This window comes from Lepisma saccharinum, unplaced genomic scaffold (genome assembly GCF_977018435.1).
Source record: "Lepisma saccharinum unplaced genomic scaffold, izLepSacc3.1 HAP1_SCAFFOLD_173, whole genome shotgun sequence".
In the NCBI taxonomy this organism is placed as follows: Eukaryota; Metazoa; Arthropoda; class Insecta; order Zygentoma; family Lepismatidae; genus Lepisma; species Lepisma saccharinum.
In genome coordinates this window covers 268992-284632 of record NW_028142974.1, presented here as the reverse complement: position 1 = coordinate 284632, position 15641 = coordinate 268992, and the positions used below count along the sequence as shown (strand labels likewise).

At 38.3% G+C, this 15641-nt stretch overlaps 1 long non-coding RNA gene across 1 annotated transcript; it reads left to right on the top strand.

The window, feature by feature from the left end:
- Positions 1 to 2203: 2203 nt before the first annotated feature.
- LOC145982442 (uncharacterized) lies at positions 2204 to 15361 on the top strand. Its single transcript, XR_014441047.1, has 4 exons — positions 2204 to 2333; positions 14097 to 14118; positions 14823 to 14835; positions 15227 to 15361. It is a non-coding gene; the product is annotated as an uncharacterized LOC145982442 (long non-coding RNA).
- The last annotated feature ends 280 nt before the right edge of the window (positions 15362 to 15641 follow it).

Genomic DNA, 15641 nt, shown 5'->3' with positions numbered 1-15641 from the left:
GCAGTTGTAAACGAATCGTTTGATGATGAACTTGAGGTCAAGCGAAGTGGTTTTTATAGGAAACTAGAGCAGTAAAATATAATGGCTTTCTGAGAAGTGGACCTTTCGAATCATTTGACAAATAGCTTTTCCCTTTGTTTAAATTAAATGGAAAACCTACGCTGATGGCTATCACGGATTATTCCTATGTCCTTTAGCAACCTTCAGAGCGACTGTTGCGAGTACGTGTGTTGCCATGCTATTATAGTAATATCCAAATATATTGAATGAAGCATCCCCGATGGTGTAGTGGTAACGTTGTCACCTTGAAATCAATGGCTCCCGAGAGAGGATGCACACGGTGGTTTGGATCCCACTGTAAACTGAAGGTATGTAAAGTGGGGAACCCCCTGACAAGCCCGCCTGCTCCCGCATACATTCAGGGGTATGCGCTGTATGCCGTGGTGCCTTCAAATAAAAACCAGGGCGTCAGTTTTCTCTAAATTACGGTTCTCTCGTTTATGTATTCACAATATTTAATTGAGCTTCCATTTAAGTGAATACGATATGTTACAAATACAATTATTACAAATACAATTATTCCTGGCCTATTCTGGAATCCAGAAAGTTGATACTTTATAAACTGTAGGTCCAGTTTCGATTAGTCTAGCTGCGCATAAAGTGGATTTAAACCTCAAATTGAATGGAATGAAGGAAGTGAATCCCACACGAATAAGCCTAAAGCAGAATTGGGGTTGCGATTCTTCATTCTAGATGATATGTACCTATGTATCTTCGGAAAAAGCACCGGTTATAGCTATTCACGAACAAAAAATAATACTCTGTCCCGGGTATCTGTGGAGCTTGGGAACAAAGACAAGTCTCTGTGCAAGTAGTGACGCAAGACGGCTCCACCAGTGAATACGTAAGAGGGAACGGGATTACGTAGTGGGGGAAGCGAATGTAGGTACTAGCCTTCGCAGCGGCGTGTACTGTTACGCTCTACCCATTTTACGCCCCTTCTCTGCCGCTATGTGCGGTCTTGCTCCATATATTCCTGGGATAGAGTACAAATCCTAACTTTTCTATTGAAACAGATGGAAAGTTGTAGGATATGGTGTCTTCACACTATGTGACCTCCCCTGTGGAGAAGTGAAAATGTCGTCGCCTTGTAATCAAGCTGTCCGGATTCGATAGCAGGTGTGGAGGCATAGAGTGGTTCAGATTCCCACTTTCAGCCGTAGGGCTAGTCCCGATTAGCCTATCCGTGCCTGAAGTGGACTTAAAATAAGAACTCAAAACTACACAGACTAGGAAATTACCAGATCATACGTCCCGAAAAATTTATGAAGTAGGTGTTGTATTGTGAAACCTCCCCTTCCCCCGCCTAGGAAATTTCCAAGACTGCTCTTAAAGATTTCCACATTTAATATAAAGTGCAATAACATTAAATTTTTTTTGCCACTATGGAGTTACAAACGCAACATAATCAGACCTTCCACTAATGTGTATCAATGTCTCTACTTGTTATTGCAAGGAATGCACAGTAAACGGTTGGTAAGATATACGTATTAGGAAAGGTGACCATTTTTTGTAAGAAGCACAAAATTGGTTTCAAATAATCACTAAAAATGAAGTAGTTGATTATCTACAGTTATTATATTTATTATTGATACGAATACTCCACCTCGCGGTCCAAGGCGTCAGGATTTGGGATCGGGCTACAGGACGAGCGCAAGTTCAAGTCTCCTGGAGGAAGCGTAACAACTTTTCTCCTGAGATTTCGGCCTGTGTATGGGATCGATAGCCACACACGAATGTGAGGAGATTGGGGAGCTGTGAATGAGTACCGTGACAACAACCTACAACGAAAGGGTGTTCGTCGTGCTGACCACACGTCAACCTGTATCAGGTTGTATGGTATTCCACCTAGGCAGGTTGGAGTTAGGGCGTTAGGATTGGCTCCCACTGGCTTATATGAACGTATTTGATATTTTGCTGGTCTGCAAATTTAATATTAATTTGTGAAAATCATATGGCAAATATTTCGGATGTGTGGGCATCGAAATTATATAATTCTTAAGTTACGTAATAGCCGTTTATATAAGCTAAATGTGCATTTGTTCCCGATAGTCATCTACTGTGAAAGCTTCCGTTGCATATGACTTTCAACACAGGAAATTTCTAGGTCATTCGTGTAGGAGTAGTATACCTATAAATACAGACTTCACGTTTGGAAACGCGTCATACATTCGACAGACATCATGGCGAAACTTCAATTGGTCTCTGCTCTTCTGATGATGATGCTTTTTATCACTGCAATAGGTGCAGCTGGAACTAAACCAAAGACGGATGTAAGTATAACATCGCTTTGACATTCTGAAAGGTTATTCTTAAATGTTACGTTACACTATTTACGTCTTTAAAATTCTTGACAAATTGTCTCAAATCTTTGAGTTGATAATACCATAGATCAAGATATATAAGCAAATCTTCATTAAAAGGCATGAAAACCGCTTCACGGACCTCCCGCTGGGATCATCCCATCGCAATAAGCTTCAGAATAATACGTTCAACAGCTCTCAAGCCAAACTTCACTGGAACCATTGCCCTGAAGCAATGGATTCCGAGGAAACCTTCCACCTGCGAAGCCTCAGTGCTTCGAAATTGAGAAGTGGCTCTTGTTTTACTAGCGGGTAGGAGACCAAAGTATGATGTACATCTATATAGAGACTAGATTCTGGAAAATACCTTACTATTATACTCATTCCTAGCATATAAGAGGTTACTGAAAGCTTCCAAAACGAGTATTTTTTCAATGAACACTCTGGCAATTTACCACAGATATTCTGTACGTAGCAACGAGATAAATCGGTTATAGATGGTTTTGTTTATCTTGAGTTTCTTTTGCATTTTCGACATAAACACCACATCAATAGATATAAAAGACGTTACTGAGTGGATTCAATAATCGCAGCAATATTTCTGAACGGCAGTCTTACACACTTTTCTTAAAACCGCAAAGCGGGGAACTATTTTTTTTTTGTTTGAATTATTTTCGAATAACGAACAGCAAATTTCGAATATATATATATATCTTTATCTGTGATAATATAACCACTTTTATTTAGAGTATTCTCGTTTTCAATGTTTTGGATCCTGGGTAAGGCATGTATATGCCGTTGTGTTTGACTCATTATCTGTTAGTTCAGACTTTCGCCACCCGCATCTGCTGCACCCGTACAGTATATATAGCTCAGGTGGCTGACAGCCAGATGCCAGCGGTGAAAGACCTTGACAATCTGCTGATAGGAGAGAACCCTTCAACCATAGACGTAAGCAGGCCTTCTTATTAGGAAGGGGGCAAAAGCCTTGGCATTCTATTTTACAATTTTTAAAAATTTAGATCATTCGGCGCGCAGAGCTTACTCAGCCGTATCCTAGCTACGGCTCTGAACTTAACAAGACTAAGATAAGCAGATATTGCGAGCAAGAAAATATTACGAAATGTATTATTTTAAAATAAAATTTGATATCGAGGGTGACAATTGCCCCTTTGTGAACCCTACAGGTGCTATTGGGCGTAAGGAAGAAATAATGGAAAAAATACCTGAAAAATAATGCCATCTTGAGTATCCTATTGTTCGGCTACTCTTAGATTCTACTAGTCTTGCTTTCTTTTACCTGAATGTTTGCCCTCTAGAATTGGCTTCCGTCTAAGGTTGGCCCCATCTCTCCCTTTCAAATCGAATGTCATCTAAAAGTATAAATTTCACACGTATAATTTGATTTCAATCGTAATAATTTACATTAATGTGATAATTTCAAATTCAAGTTGTGTTTTGTTTTGAGGGGGCAACATTATTATCGGGGTAATATGTCCCTTGGAAAAATACCTTGTTTGTCCGTCCATGCGAACACCGATGATTAGGAGGGCATTGCCACCCCTCTTTGTCCCCCCTGCATACGCTTATGTCTTCAACTCGCTGTAGACCTATGCCTGCCAGCCATATTACAACTTTCACTTTGCAGTTGCAACTTTTACTAAATGGATGATGTAGAACTCACTGCTACTTGGACATTTTATGGATAACACTCTATGTAGAAAAACTGGAAAGTTATAAATAACGAAATTTTGATATGAGTAGTAAATGTGGGCTATCCACCGGATGTTAACATTTCTGTGCTTCCTTGACGCGGGCGGAAACTTTTCTTCCGGTTTTCAATTGAATAACATGGAGTTCAAAGGTGTGAATGCAGTGTCTTAAGAAAAGGCGGCAATCATTTTGTGGCTTTTGGCTACAACACGAGGTTGGGAACAAATATTTCTTTCGGGTATCTATGCATAGTTTTCAGATAGATCAGATACGGAAAAATCAGTCTATAGTCGACACTACATCAGCGGATTAATCCAAATGAAGAAAGTTTAAGTGTTTCGAAAATCTTAATTGTTAAACGCATAAGTTTTTACTATATTTAAGATTGAAATTAACTATTTAGAATCATCCATACTTCCAAAAAATATAATCTTATAATTTAAAGTAATCAATATAAACGTTATAATACAATTTTTACTAACTTCTAAAGTCTTTTTCTTGAAAGACATTTGAAAATGTTAATAATAAAATAACAATAACTGTGCATTTCAGTACTGGAATTGTTGTACTGTATATGCACTCGAATATTATTAATAAGTAAATGATAATAAATTTAGAATACGGCTTGTTAATTTCATTAGTTTAGTAATTATTTATTATATAACATTTATAACAGTTGTAATTATTATTATAAATACCATTCTACATTTATTGCTGACCTTTAACCCCTACAAAAATTTCTGACGACGCTCTCTCTAAGCCATGTAATAAAATTAAAGGGTCTGTGTTTGACTACACAAATATACATTTTACTGTTGTATAATTGAAGTATTTAAATGTTTATAACTTATGTAAGCTTTATTTCAACCTGCAGAAGTCTTAACACGAAACTGTTGGTACAAGATCAATGTTGTCTTGGAAAAGACTATTATTTTTCCGCAAATCTTCATCCAAACGATCCGGGAAATTGCCAATCTTTTCTAGGTAACTTTGTTTCTCTATATCACTCAAAAATTTCAAGTCATCCATTTTGTATAAGATCTTTTATAGAAAACAATATCGGCAACGATCTGTATTTCACTTGTTTACATTGCAAAATTACCTAAACCGAAAGTTATTTCCCCGCCATCTATAATGAAACTGTCTGATGGATTATGTTTTGTTTATTCAAGAATAAACCCCATAGGTAGAAATCGTTGTGATGTTTGGTTGTCGTCTGCCTTCTGCTTCCCTGCTGTGCGCCTGGGCCACAGAGCGCGAAGGTTGACTCTCGAGCTGACACCTGGCAGGAAAAGTGGCAAGAGTACTGTCTTGTAGATTTGGACAACAATGAAAGGGACGGGAAAGAACCGAACGGAGTGTTTGCCAATTCGGACACTGCCAAGTTTCCGGACAAAGAGTCCAAAAACCAAGCAGCGAGATGAAAGAGAATAGTGATAAGATAAGAACAACAGTAGCAGATAAGCTACACCCGTTTGGTGTTTAAAGTACCCCATCTTGAAATGCATTACCACACTCAATATGTAGATGCTATGAAATATCAATGGAAAATCTACGAATTATAGCATCACCGCCAAAACACTACTGAGTTGCCTCATTCTCTCTTCTCATTCTAAACCACTCACTGATTTTTTATGTCAAAGTTATTCCAGGTGATGCCTTAAAAATATTTACCGAATGCACTTAAATGCAATATCTGCTTCTTCATTTTTTAAAAAAAAATTAAGGTCGCTTTTATGCAACATTTGGTTAATCACGACAATGCGTACGGGTGATGAAGGGATGCTAACAGACAAAACTAATGCCCAGGCCGGGATTCGAACCCGTAACTTGGCCAAGGAGGTCGTGATTTATATACTCATTGGTTCAAAGCATGTATAAACACTTCAGCTCCTAAACTTGATTTGGTTTTGACCCCACTTTAAAAAGTTCCATGCGAGTGATCATGCCTGTTTCAAACACATTTCCATAACATATATTATTATATCTCGGCGCAGGCAGTCCCGGGTTCGAATCCCGGCTTGGGCGTGGGTGTTTGTGAGTGTGAATTCATCATATCGTCACTTCGTAATTAGCTAACAGTGGCAAAAAAGCGAAGTAAAACAAACTAAATCAACCAATGAATCAATTATGAAGCGCAAGTTCAAATTGGGTTTCGAGATCTTAAGAAATGCCCCTGGGAATTTGAAACTCAAATAAGATTCAAATTCTATGAAACTGACATTGAGGAACTGAAAATCAGATTCTCGATATCTGTTGTAATAGGACCAAAATTTTACAGAAAACCCTAGAACGGCAATCGGTAGCACTAGTAGCGATGTCAATTGGACTACAGTGAAACGAAGTTAACAATGCCCATCCTTTTCAAACAGTCAATTCCCTCACATACATCTACATTCTGAAATGAAACTATCCATGTCACGGAAGAGAAATTGAACCTATGGTTTGATAAGACGTCACCTACTTCAAAGTGATAGTGAAAATCCATAACTCATCATATGCTTCTTCCTACAGAATTCCTGCACTTAATTGTCCTTAAGATATCTAATCCTGAGCTATTAGTTGGACCATCAAAGAAATGAGGTTTGTTAAAATCAAAATAATATTTAAAATCGTACTTCAAAACAATATTTCCTACTTATTACCTAACAATACAATAGTTATCAATTTTGTCTACTTGAAATGAATAATGCATAGTATGTACACTTTGTACAAAATAAACTGCTATTTCCGACTACGTGGGATGATTACTCAGATCACCTCACCGGGCTTCACCTGCAAGCAACCATACACAACGTAGGATCGCTCATGCCATTTTCTCCTGACATGGGTACGATGCCATGTGGGTATCAATCTGTACAGATGAGGAGGCATTACTAAAAGAAGAGAAAGCCTCAAAGTTACGTCCCCGATTTTTGTTCTGGTACTTATCCGAGGATATGGCTTTGCTTCCCTTTTCCTAACATGGCTAGGATGGATATATACTTTAACTCCACCAAATGTTCGACTAATTACAAAGCTATGCTTAGCTTGAAACACACTATGTGATTTCATGTTGACTATATGGCACCTTCTAGACTTAACTGGATTACAAGCAACTGATTTCTTTGAAGAAGTGACACGAATCAAACTGATATTACTTTTGGATATGGGAACATGTACTGGGCCTCTCGAAATGTAACTATTGGCTTTCCTTCTTGAATTCCGCATAGCTATTCTCGAAGGGCAATTAGCCACTGGTTTGACCAACCTACAATCCGAATGATTTTTAATCAAGAACACCAGAGGTAAGTCTGCACTATCTTCCCCAACAGAAGTTTCAAACCAGACAGGTACAACATGAGCTGCTAGTTCATCAATATGAAAGCGACAAAGACTCGCCCTACTAACAGGACACCTTGCACCGAGCTGCACGATGCGGTCACTCTTACCCAACGAAGAGAAACCCTGTGAACAACATTTTCTTATACAATCACCCGGTAAAGAAACTTGCCAGATCGGTTTTGGGTTATGAGCAACATTCGTGCAGAGGCCGACAGAGATAGACTCGTCTCTGTTACCTGATACGCCAAGAAACCACTCCTCGTTTATCAAATGTTTCCCTACGATACCCTTGCGATTTTCTTGTTCTACCATTACGTTTCTGTCACGTTCGCTGAACTCGCTAGTATCCTGTGAATTTCTTACTGACCTTGAAATTGAAGTACCAGTATGGCAGTCATGTTCAATCAAAAGTGAATTACTTGTGCAATCAATGACCACAGGGTAAGTGTCAACATCATTCGCTTGTTCGCATAACATATGTACACCCTGTAATTTCGAATCAAACTCACTTGGCGACTCATGCTTCTTCTCGAACGCTTCTGCCCTATTGATGCACTCAACCCTATCTTGTAATAACGTAAGCGTAAGTTCTTTGAGGCCCTCGCAATTCCTAACCAGGTTTTGCTGCATATTTAAGATACATTTATTTGTATCATTGAGGTCAGCCCTGAGGTCACCTACCAACCTACTGGAGTGCTCAGTCAATTCAGACTTCAACTTCTGACTGCTCTCCTTAAGTTCCTGCTTGAGCAACTCCGTGCTCTCTTTGGACGCCTGACTGTTTTCATTAAGTTCCTGCTTGAGCAACTCCGTGCTCTCTTTGGACGCCTGTCTGCTTTCCTTAAGTTCCTGCTTGAGCAACTCCGTGCTCTCTTTGGACGCCTGTCTGCTTTCCTTAATAAAGGAAAGTAAGGTGTCAAAAGTCACTGGCTCATTTTCCGTACTCATTTTTTTAAATTTTTTTTAATTAATTAGAATTAGAAACAAAATTAATTTGTTTAACGCGCGAGCAAATCCGACCACTGCAGTCACCCTGCCACTAAGTCTCATAATCTTATGAAGCGCAAGTTCAAATTGGGTTTCGAGATCTTAAGAAATGCCCCTGGGAATTTGAAACTCAAATAAGATTCAAATTCTATGAAACTGACATTGAGGAACTGAAAATCAGATTCTCGATATCTGTTGCAATAGGACCAAAATTTTACAGAAAACCCTAGAACGGCAATCGGTAGCACTAGTAGCGATGTCAATTGGACTACAGTGAAACGAAGTTAACAATGCCCATCCTTTTCAAACAGTCAATTCCCTCATATACATCTACTCCTCAACAGAATCGCCCCCCCCTTTTCTATACCACATTCCCCCAACGCCCCAAGGCTGCCATCATACAACCTGAATATGCCCTAACCTATAGTTTCAGCTATCCTTTCCCACTAAACCTTTCCCCCAAGCATGGAAACAACAACCCGTATGGACCAGAGCGAAACGCACACTCCCCGACTGAAAAGGAATATCAGCATTAAACACAGAAATATGTACATAATTTACACTATAAGAAAATCATAAGGTTTAAATCGCAAAATCACGAGTCGATAATAGATGTTTATTTAACAACAAGAATTTATAGCAATGTCAATTACAACTTTATAACGGACCCTGTTTATCCTTGAAGTAGGCCACGTACTACAATTGCGTGCCTGCAAATTCACAACTATCAGACAAGAAGTGATAAGCTACAACGAATAATAATGACAAATCCATACTCAAGATTATAAGCAATAATGTCTTTCCTTTGTGCAGGCAACACGAAAATAAGTAAATTTATAATATAAGGAATTATAATACAATTCAGTAGAGTAGAGGCGGCAAATGTGGAATACCGTTTTTGTTTTGAACTATAATTACTTTATTTGTGCACATTTTGATATGAAAATTCAACAAAAAAATACAATACACATTCCTTTTTCAAAAAAACACTCAGAATATTTGAAATAATTAATGTGCTTTTGAAGAAAAAAACATTAGTGAATAAAGTGCGAAATGTCAACAAAATGAAAGTGGGGGGTAATGTGGAATACAGTATTCCACATTACCCTCATAATTAGAGATTACACAACTTTGACACTTAGCCTTATTGTTCTGTTCATTTATGTTAATTCGACATTCGTTATGCAGTTAAATGAAAAACTACAAATTTACTTGCAAAAATCGCAAATAAACACATCTCCCTCTGATGCACTACAGAGGTCATGGGCCCAGAATTCACACAATATACACTGGATCCACTTACTGCCTGGAACATCAGTCGACCAATTCTCTCCACAGAACAAGCACTCAGTGTCTGGGTTCCTCGGACCTACACTTTTACCAATCACACTACAATGATCAGAGGTGATTCCATCACTTTCAATGGTCGATTCACTTGTTGTACGTGCAATGTCTTCCTGCTTCTTGCCACGCTTCGTTCTGGATTTTGCCATTTCATCTTTTCCTTTCCCTTCACATTGATTTGATTCTTGGAAGATACATCTCTTGCACGAGTTGCTTTTCTTTGACTTCTTCTTTTCTGATTCATGAAGAGAGTGTTGTAGAGAATGTTTATAAGGTGTTCCTGTGAGTACAGTTGACGAAGTGGTTCTGCTTCCCCTTTTGGATTGTGCATTACTTGTAGTTGGAACTGGAGATATATCCCATGGTGTTACTGCATGGTTGGGTTGATTGATTGATTGAATTGTTGTTTTAAGTCCACTTTTTGCACAGTAAGGCTAATCGGGACTGGACCTACAGTTTAAAGTGGGATCCGAACCACTTGTGCCTCCACCGGGTATCGAACCCGGACCTCTTGATTACAAGTCGGCTACGCTACCACTGCGCCATCGGGGAGGCCCCATGGTTGGGTTGAGTTGATCGGCAAGTGTAGACAGCATTTGTAGACTTTTCACTTGGTGAAGTTGTTTCCTGTACAGGCGGTGTGGGATTTTCAGTTGGCGATGATGTGGACGGTTGTGAATTAACACTATCAGGAGGTAGAGAGACGTCATTACTGGCTGTGTTGGTAGCTCCAATGAAATCACTGTCCCTAAAAACGTTTGGATTCAGGGGATGAATCCCTGTGCATTTGAATCCATTAACAGCAATCTCGCCCGACTGAGCACGTAGGTAAGCTCTGGAAAAGAGTTCTCCTACGTCAAAATGAGTTGCTCTTCTCCCATGGTTACGGAGAAACAATCTCAACTCCTCGTTGTAATATCTCTTCAGAGGGCCCAAGAATGTTCTATCAAGAGGTTGTAGCTTATGTGTCGAGTGTGGTGCCAAAGAAATTATAACAACGGATTCTTCCCGAGCTAGGTCAATAACCTCAATATTCCTGGTGTGGTTGTAGTGGCCATCAAGTATGAGGAGTACTGGGTCATCTTTGCTTGGCTTCACTTTACTGATGAAGTGACGAAACCAGTTAGTGAATATTGAGAGTTGAATCCAGCCTGAATGATGGTACGCTGCGATGGAACATGGAGGTGCATATTTCATCAGTTGAACATTTTCATTTTTCCTTGGAAAAATTAACATGGGAGGGACAAATGAACCACCCGCAGTTATATATAACTACAGTTATTAGTGATCCTCGCTCAGCGGATGTCAGAGTACCCACCTGTCTTTTCCCCTTTAATGCAATGATTTTGTCCTGTTTGGTTTGCACCACAGTAAGTCCACTCTCATCTACGTTATACACACTGTCAGGGGGGAAATTGAACTTCTTGTAGCCATGTTCCAAGTTGTTGAAAAATTTAGCCACGTTTTCGCGACTGAAGCCATTTACTCTCGCAAATGAGGTTCCAGTGGAATTTCGAAGAGTTACTACATCTTTATGTCTTTGCATAAACAATCTAAACCAGTCTTTACCAGCACATTCTCTTACCACAGAGAATGGGTGCTTCACATTATTTCGAACAGCTAATTGATAATCAACTGAACAAATGTCACGTTTTGTGAGTCCATAGTAACGAGATTCCATTTCTAAGACACATAACTGACAAGATCATTTTCCATGGCTGGAGAGAAGATTGGCTTTCGACCTACACGTATTCTTGCAGCGTCATCTGCAGATTTGTCAGAATGTTCTCTAACTAATCGAAATAATGTGGTCCGTGGAACGTCATATGTTTTGCTGGCACGCAGAAATCCCATTTCTTTTTGCCTGACTGCTGTCACTGCCTGCGTCATTTTCTCTGGGTCCCACTTCTTCTGCTGTACTCCTCCTTTCGGCGTTCTGGGAGGGTCTGTGAATCTGCAAAATCTAAAGAGACCATTTTGAGCATTAAATATGCAGATGCAATATAGGATTTTTTGTCATAATACATTTACAGTAATTATTCTATCTTAACATGGGTACAATTTCAATTTTCTTTCTGCAAGGGTTTAGGAAAATCTAATTTCGTAATAAGAACAGTAATAAGGGCTGAAGAAGGAATGGCTGCCGCATAATAAGATCAATGTCGAGGGAATATTTGCCAAAAATGTTCTCATTAACAAGTTGCAGAAATTTTGAGGGTGTCTTGAACCCCCCACAACATGATAAACATTCCCTGCCATTTAGCTGTACCTTATAACTGCATGCAGGAAGTCATAAAACTATAAAAATGTGATTTTAACAAATTGTATCAAAGCCTGAAAAAGAGATGGTAATGTGGAATAGTATTCCACATTAACCACCCTCACGTATTCCACATTACCCGCTAACTACTTTTCTTTTTTAATCTTAAATTAGATAATAACGGAAACTTCCAGGACACCTAATTGACAATGCTTATTTAGCTACGACATTGGTGAACAATGTCACATAGAACACTTGCAGAAATCTTACCTTGTCTTTGCTTTGTGTGTACAAAACGACGGTAACGAAAAAAAGTCCGCTCCCTCCAAAACAGTCTTTTGTGCTCTGTCAGCAAACATTCACAGTGGATGGCGGGGGTTGCTTCAGTGCTGCCATCTGTACATACTGTCTGATGGTTCTAAACTATCCCGATAGATGGTAGACGTATGTAGTTGTAAATATCATGGTATTCCACTTTGGCCGACCATTCCACATTCGCCGCCTCTACTCTATTTTATGAATTTGTACCTTTTCTCAAAAATTTGCCCTTAAGGATATATGCTTGCACATGTATATTTTTAGATTAACGGAGCATAATACAGTCCCCGTTTAACATTCTACTTAGAACATAAAAGGCCTTTCTCAGCAAGCTAGTTGCATTGCATGCAAATACTGGTAAATACGAAAATCGATACTCTTTTCTCCACCAATGTTTTTCTAAGTAAGCAAATGTATAACCTAATGACTATGATCCATACATGCTGGAATATTGTTGCCTAAATTAATTCAAAGATGAATCAGATTCAAATTTACACATTCAGTACCCTTTAGCCATCATTCGAGTTCCTTTACAACATTTTAACCAAGATGGCTACGCGACGCGCAAATTTTCCCGCCCAGTCTAACGGAAGCACAACTCGCGCATAATGGCCATTATTGAACACACGAATGCTGGCATATGAATATAGTAGATAAATTATTGAATATTTCGTGTTCGAGGTACACTCACCTGATTACTGCGCAGGTATTCAAAGAGATGTGTACTTACACGTCACCAGTCCTCCGGCCGGATATATCACCACAGAATTCAACTTATAATATCCTTTTCCACACTAACTTTTATTTCGAAACTTGTTGAGATTCGTAAATCGCAACCTTTTGGGAACATGTCCAACCATATGGATTCACTTATAGTTTTCATTCAGCGCGATTTCCAATGATTCTTTTTCCGCCCGTTGCGTTTCAACCACCACCCACATGTCTCCTCTCCAAGCGAGTCTTTGATCCGTTCCTCCTATCACCAGTTCTTGCATCCGATTCCATTCGTCCAAGCCCCTTCGTTTTTTACTAGGCCAACGGATTCCACGATCCGTTCTTTGTAATCAGTTCCTGTTGAACGGTACCTTTATTCCGGCTTCATGGATCTTTCTTCTTTATGAAAGTTCGTAATAATCACTACAAAATAAGTCTGCATTTCGACTTGGTGATATGTTATTAGTAAACAATATCACTCTTTGTATTAAGATCTCAATCATAATTAAATTAATAAACAAAACATTAATTTGACAAATTTAAATTCAGGGTGCACTGAGGACATCTATTGAGAGTCCTTTGAATCAAATATCAGCTCTGTCGGCTGATCTGTATCCTACTGCCATCTATGGGCAATTACAGTACCCAATAGACTTCTATGTTATCAACCAGGTTAAACCACATATATCAACTTGTGAGGAACGCTTATGACACCCACCGTCATACAATTAAATCAAAATTATTGTTATATCTGAAACAATAATTCATGAACTCCAACAGTGAAACACCCTGTGTAACAATAGATCATGAACATGGCTTTTGTTGGGCGATGAACGTTTCATTTCAACGCAACAATTTCGTGTTACTTGCTGTAACGCACCAAAATGTACTTACATTATAAAAACATGCAATGCGCTTACATAACCAGACATAATACACTGATATCTATCCGAGTTATGTCGATCTGATAATTCATTAATTCTACTTTATTTCCTAAGCTGTTCATTTTGTGTTAAATTGTATTATAAAATATGCTATGTGGACTTAACTAATTTCAGTATTAAATGTTACAGCCGGTCGAACAGCAATTTGCGGGTAATTATTATTTGAAAATACGTAGTTTTACATATTTCTTAAGATCATAATTTCGTTCTGTATATGATAAATTATTATTTTTACAAGGAAGTTCAAAATGTACGTATATTTGATACGCTTAATTGTGCACCTTCCTGGTGAACGGACATTGCACTGCAGGTCCAGCCCTACCTCAACAGAAATTTTAGGTTCAACAAACTATAATGTTTAATTTTGTATCTTACGTTGTTATCAAACACTTCTACTCTAATCCAAAATTGAGTTTCAAATTGACGAGCAAAAATGAGCGATTCTACCACGACTTATAGAAGAACTATATGTTACAAGATTTATCTCGCAATTGCGTAAGAATTAGTTGGAATCAATGATGTGATATTTCCACCGAATATTTGCGCTTTTCTATTCCTTTCTGTGGTTCTAGAGAGCACATGTTCGTAAGCCAATAGGTGGATTCTTATTTCGGTTTTTCTTTCAGTATGTGGATAGAATTTCCCATTGTTGTTGACTAGCGACCTTCATTTCGAAAATTTCGGGTTTGATTCGTGCCTTAGAATGAATGTTACTATGTGAGTAGCGTTCGACCCATTTCATGTTATTTCTATCCATTGCGATCTTCAGGATAGGCTAAAAGTTGCAGAAAATTCAAATTATAAGACCAAATGTTGGTAGTTTACTTACAGTAAGAAAACTTAATATCTTTTCAGGTCTTTATTCAAGGTAAGTGTTCTTATGTTATACTGCATAGACTATTTGATGTAAAAATTGTGTATCACAAGTTAAAATACATGGAAGATTCGTTTTTTTAATGCATAATTTCTAACTAGTTTATTTTAAGAAATCACGTAAGGTTTATTAAAACTTAAATTATTTGAAACGTATTTTCAAAATTTGCCAACTATGATATCAATAATTTATATAAAATTTGAGCGGAAAACCTCAGCTTTGAGTTTGGAAGAAGTAATTTATAGAATTCGTGCAAAAACATAATTTGAGATTGATGCCAAATGGATTGTACACTAATTGTAAGGTTAATTCGGTTTCTCTAATGACTAACTAAAATGATACAATTTGAATTTTTTATAACAACATTTCTCTAATTGTATTTTAGGTGAATCCGTAAAGATATTTCATCTGAAGAAAAAATGGACCACTTCAATGCAGCATTAGTACTAATTCTCTATTATTCACTTCACAGTTAAAATGTATTCCTTATCACTGCAATAAAAGCATTTAGGTGCAAAAATTTCATATTTCCTTAATTTGAAACATATAATACTGGGCGTCCAAGTTAAACGTCGCCTGGCTCGAACACATTTGTTTATTGTAACGTGTACTCAAGGTCATATCTTTTCAATATCCTTGGCATGTAACTCTTGATCGGAGCCGCGCTACTTTTAACTGGGACACCCTTTATATACTAGGTATATACCAAAAGGGTGAAACCACCCCTATATATAAACGGGCTGACACACGCCAAAGGGTGAGGAGGATAACCATCTGGGCCATGCAATCAGGATAGCCGC